Consider the following 6,470-nt stretch of genomic DNA (forward strand, 5'->3'; position numbering starts at 1 on the left):
TTACAAAAAATGTATAACTTTAATATTTATATATGGATTTTTTTAAAAAAAATAACATAAAATATTGTAAAGTCTATGTTTTAGTTAATCAAAAATGTTAGTTAAATTCATTAAAAAAACAAGATTACATTATTTGTTTATTTTATATCATTAAACTAAGTATTAAAATTAATATCAATTTAAATAATATATTGACTTTATATTGACTATCGACTACTAAAGACAATAATTATTGGATGTGACTGATATTCAGATCTTTATGGTAGAAAAACAATAGTCCTAAGCATTGTTTGCAACATTAGTAAAATAAATGTGTGATATATATTGGCAAAGTTAAAATGGTTTTTTCGTATTAGAAAATCCAAGTTTAACATTATTTTTTATTATTCTATCAAATTATTAAAAATTCAAACTACACAATTTTTACTAGCTTAATTATCAGTCTATTATTTACACTAACAAATTTCATTATAGAATATAAGAGTATTCAATAATAAAGACGGTTTTAAAGACACCCAAACATAAAATTTAAATCTCTTAAGAATATTGTTAAAATTTTAGTTTTGTAGTTGAGCAAATTTTATTATATTCATGCACTAGATAGCTGAAAAAAATAGAATTGTTAGGACGTAATTTTAAAAAATTAAAACTAGCTAAATCGGTTGAAATAGTTGACCGGATATACTAGAATATCAGTCACCGGAACTATTTCAGGACAGTCATTATAATCGTAAAATCGATATTTTTTAGTTTAATACTCATTGGTCTCACTATTAAATATTGATCTCAATGTGATAATGTATGATATAATTATAGTTATAAATTAATTTTGTAAAATTGTGTGCCATTGACACAAATCCATGTTTTCAATCTCTAAAACAACAATAGTTTCCCAAATATTTAGTGGTTATGATTTAAAAGACAATATAATGATTGTATTATATATTTATACTTAATATACTAATAACTTATTTGTTGATAATTATATTTTTGAGTATATTTTTATTTATCTACAATTTCTCTATTTAAGATTAACAATTATTAAAAATTTTATCATAAATTTTATATTATTTATAGTAATATTATAATAATAACTATATATTAAAATAATAAAATACTAAACATATCGATAAAGTTTTCCCTCCCATTCTTTGCCGTTGAGACAAACAGTTCGGACCAATGCTTCGGTCACTTGATAGGGATCGCAGTTAGATGCGGGTCGCCGATCCTCGAAATAGCCGCACCCGTCTTGAGCCACTTGTTTAGGTATTCGAGCACTGGCTGACCGATCGGCCACACCGTATCGGAACTCATCTAACTTTGGCATAAAGTCACCGATAAATCGTCGCTTATTATCAGCGCCTCCGTGCGGGTCATACTTAGTCATATGTTTGGCGTGAGTTTTACTCAGTTTTTCTAACGCCCGCTCGATCTCTTTGATGCCACCTTCGGCCCGCATAGCGGCCGTACTGAAGTTGGTATGAGCGCCGGCACCTAACCAACTGGGCACTGGTTTTGGATCAAATGTTACGCCAATGTGAAGATCTTCAGCCACTCTATAGAGTATGAATCGAGACATCATTAAGTCATCACCGATACGTATGCCTTCACACGGACCGATCTATAGTTATAAATAGTGCTATTAATTGTAAAATCAAATGAAAATTTCATTTGTAAACCTGATATTCCCATTGAGAGGGCATTGATTCGGCATTTTCACCGCTGATTTTAATACCCGCGTAAAGACAAGCCCTGAAGTGAGCCTCAATGACATCGCGACCGTAAACATTGTTTGCACCGATTGCTGAATTATAAAATGCTTTGTGGTTTTCTATATCTTTTGGATAACCGGTTTTAGGCCAACCCAATAGTCGACCATCTGTACCGTCCAATAGATAAAATTCTTGTTCGATTCCAAACCACGGATGCTCATCCATGGCTTCATCCATGGCTTCCTTACAACTATACCTAAAATTAATTATTAATTGTTTCATTTCATCCGTATATGTTTCGCATAAAACAAGTTTATTGTTTCCACGTCTGAACGGGTAGTTATACAGTTGTACGGGTTTTAAATAGATTTCAGAGGTAGACATATCGGATACACCACAGTTCCAAATGGGCAGTTCAGACGCATCCCGGGGCACAAAGTCTACTACTTTTTATTTTGCCGCACAAATGGCTTTGATAGTTACCATTGCTATCGGGAACACCCGGATGTTGGTAGACGTATGTTATCTGAACGGCATCTTTGGGCTGTTCGAGGGACAGGTATTTTGCCAAATATGCCTGATTTGACTTCAATGATGTCGAAACACTTATACTCATACTATTAAACTAATTAATGAATTTTAATAAAATTAGATTTTATTTTTCAGGAAAATAAATATTAAACTAATCGATAAAATGTTGTGTTTAGTTTTTTACGAATTTATATACTTTTAAAAACATATGTCTTTTTAAACAGTGATTTATATATCACTTATAATTTATATTTATATTGAGAATAAATATTAATTTAGTAGAATGTGATCAGTAATAATTTACGTTAATAAAATTTATTAACTATTTAAAAAATATTAATCATACCATTAATTATTTCTGTAATAAAATTATTATTTGTTACTAAACTAATTATTATAAATATTAAGATATTTATAATTAATTTACTTCTATATTTATTAAATTTTTAATTAATTAATTTTAATTAAAAATTTATTAACAATTAACTAAACATGGTCATTTCAGTTATCGTCATGAATATTTTTTGTAATCGACCTTCGTCATCAATGATTTCAAAAAAATGTTAATTTATAAAAATATGATTTTGCAAAATAGTTTATATAGTTATTAAAATATTGAATTTAAGTATAATTTGTGTGATAAAAGTAAAAGTATATGTATAAAAATATTTTCAATTAACAAAATACTGTATATTGAATAACAAAAATATAATAAAAAGATTTTCTACTGTGTTCATTGAATTCACCGATTCTATAAACTTATTAAATAAACTTTTTTTAATATGTTGACAAGTTTTCAAAATAATCGAATATCACTATAAATTATAATATAAAAATTACAATAGTGTGGTTTATATATTTCGAAAACTAGTACATATTAAAATTTCGTTTTTAGAATTAATAATATAATTGAAATGTTCATCTAATAAGTATATAATATTCATAAATAACATCATTTTTATTTTAAACTAAAGAGCCAGTCAAATGATCTTGCGCCACGTAATTTTTGAATAACCTTTAAACGGTTAGAGATAATTTAATTCTGTAAAATACATTTAAGAATATCATATCGACCACACTTAATATACACCAACTCGCAAAACTAGGATGACCAGATATACAAAATATTGGGACCAACGAAAGACACTATGCTACAGGACAAACAATGTCAAATGATATTATATAGTATGATTTATGACAAACTTAACAAGTCATAAAAATAAAATTAACAATCCGAATTTGATGATTCTTTTTTTACATTAAACTATTATTTCTTGACTACAAAATACGCCTGTCATAATAAATTTATCAGTTGTATCTTGACCTATAGCTGACCTATAGCATAGTTATCAATTCTAATCGATGTGTGTGGACGATTCAGAAGCGCCGGGCATCACAAATATGCCGGGCCGGTGATGTGTCACCGGACTCTTGTTACATTTTACAACAATATTATTGTGATGAATCACTAATTAATACCATTAATTAATATTTATTTATAATATAACATATTTATCTCTTTAAATATTATATTCAATGTATTTATATATAATCAATATTCAATGTAAATGATGACTCTCTATATAGCATTGCTTATAACTATATAGCAAAGCACTAGTCTTCCCGTTACTCATAGCAACTCATCCAGAGTATCACATAGTAAATACAAAAAAAAGCAAAACAGTATTTATTCAACTATCTATTAACATTACTTCACTGGCGTAGTGGTTTGCGTTTCACATAGTGAAGAGTAATACCCGAGTTCGCGTATCACTAGTTTAGAATTTTAAATAAATTAGTAAATATGAAACAAATTATTTTTAGTCTTTTAAAATGTCATCTTTAATACTTTTGTAGCTTAGCTAAATAGCTCAACTAATTAAGAAGCTATTAGTGTTTCATAACTTTTTACATTTATTGACTATTTCTTCTCTTAATGGTCTAAAGTTTATAGAGTAATCACTTTCCAATTCTCATACTATTACTTTTCTATTGGCTCATAACATAGAAAATAGGGAAAAAGTTAATTATCTTTCAAAAATTATAGTATAAAACAGTATATATTTTATTTGACACCGCGATTGATTCCGACCCCCACCGAAATAGCCCATCAGAAAAATTATACCCGAAAACCTATCTAAATAGTTGACTCCTTTATTATTATATAAGTAGCATACCGTCAGTGGTAATCTTCAGATGAGTTTCGGGCTTCAGCTAGGAATTAAGAACCTAGTTAGGTAGTGAGTCTGCTACCGGCTGAAGTCACTCCACCCTTTAGCTCCCCATAGGCTCAGTATGCCAATATAGTATGTAGTACTGCCCCTCACGAGAAACACATAGTATATTATTAATATGTAATGTTCACAGAGGTAGCAATAGTACACAATATACTGTATCACTAGACAGTCTATCCTATTTACTGTTGACGTGTCATATTCCCATATAAGAATAATAAAATATTTATTACTATACATTGTGTGTTATTATTTCATCGTATTGTTAGACGGCCTAACATCACTATTCACTCGGAGTCAACTCTACATATTGGCTTCTAAACGGATCGATCAACTTAAGATCCGTCACATTATAAAGTTAACTTACTATTATTATTACAATTATATCCAATGTGCTATACTAGTACTATATTAATTTAGACACAATTATTATATTTTTATATCTAAATTGATATAGTACTATCATAGCACATTGGATATAATTATTTATTTATTCATAATAATTATTTATTAGTATTAATTAGTAGTTATATGATTAATACAATTCATAAATATATAATATGTAATAGCTATTAATAGCTATTACTATCAGTTAATTGTTATTGACCCAAAACCTGAATAATTTTTATAATAAATAATTCTGATATATATATAATAAAATAAGTTAGTTTAGTAAATATATATGGGATAACCATATATGTAGAAAACATCCTATAATATATTAAAATACATTAAAAATAATATGTATGTATTTTATAACTTATTAATTATTAATAAAATATTGATAATTTTGCCATAAATTGATCATTTCAATATTAATGATATAAAGTGTATACAATTACTATTTTACTATATATTATATATTTATATTAATATAATAATTCTATAAATTCTATAAATTCTATAAATTCTATAAATTCTATAAATTCTATAAATTCTATAAATTCTATAAATTCTATAAATTCTATAAATTATATAAATTCTATAATTTCTATAAATTATATAAATTCTATACACTATACTGTATATCATACGTTTCAATATAGACATAATTGACCATTTTTGACAAACATTTTCTGGAGTTTATTATATATAGTAAATGTATGTGTTTATGTTTGAACAATTTTTACTATTAAATTTACTATACAATTGATTATTAATTTTTGAACTCAAATCTAAACATTCAGTGTATTGACTCAATCGTGAACTTAGTAATAAATCTCATTAATTTTAATTACTTATGCATAAATATAAAAATAAATTTAATTATATATAAATTAAATAAATTGTGAATTAATGTTTTGTATGACTCTATTATATAAATATTTATTATGTATTTAATTAATTTTATTACTGTAATAATATTGTGAATCCATGCCATGTGTTCAGTCATTTGTGATAAACAATTCTTTGCTGACAACAACTCGTCGACAAGTCTGCAGTTTTCGGCCAACATTTCATCAAAACAATCATTGATTTCAATGCCGATGACATTGTCGTCGACAATGACGGCAAACATTTTTGTCGGATCAGCTGATCTGTCCATTACTACTGTCCTAACCATATGTCATGTGTGTGTGTCAACCAAATGATATTATTATCAATTGAATTCAATAAACATTTTTTTTTAAATAAAATATAAATCCAATTAATAAATATAATCTAACTTTCATACAGTTTATGATAATATTATAATAGAATAAAATTATATTAATATTTTTTTTAATATATATATATACATATAAAATACAACAAAATATAATATATATAAAATAACAAAATATATAACATATATAAACTATAAAGAGAAAATAACAATAGAGTGGTTCACAGGGAGTTAACAAAAGAGAAGAGAGGGAAATATTTAACAAAAAAAAATAACCGGAAAATATCACAATAGGGACTGATAGCAGTCCCTATAACATACTACATACTACAGAATACTAAGTAACCTATCGTTGAGTTGTTGTGTCGATATTCATAGATATAGGCG

At 26.5% G+C, this 6,470-nt stretch overlaps 1 pseudogene; it reads right to left on the reverse strand.

Moving 5' to 3' along the window:
- Positions 1–1,117: 1,117 nt before the first annotated feature.
- Positions 1,118–5,996, reverse strand: LOC128964870 (glutamine synthetase-like; annotated as a pseudogene).
- Between the last annotated feature and the right edge of the window lie 474 nt (positions 5,997–6,470).

Source organism: Oppia nitens, unplaced genomic scaffold, assembly GCF_028296485.1.
Source record: "Oppia nitens isolate AA-2021 unplaced genomic scaffold, nextdenovo-longstitch-racon4-pilon3 scaffold15_pilon_pilon_pilon, whole genome shotgun sequence".
NCBI lineage: Eukaryota > Metazoa > Arthropoda > Arachnida > Sarcoptiformes > Oppiidae > Oppia > Oppia nitens.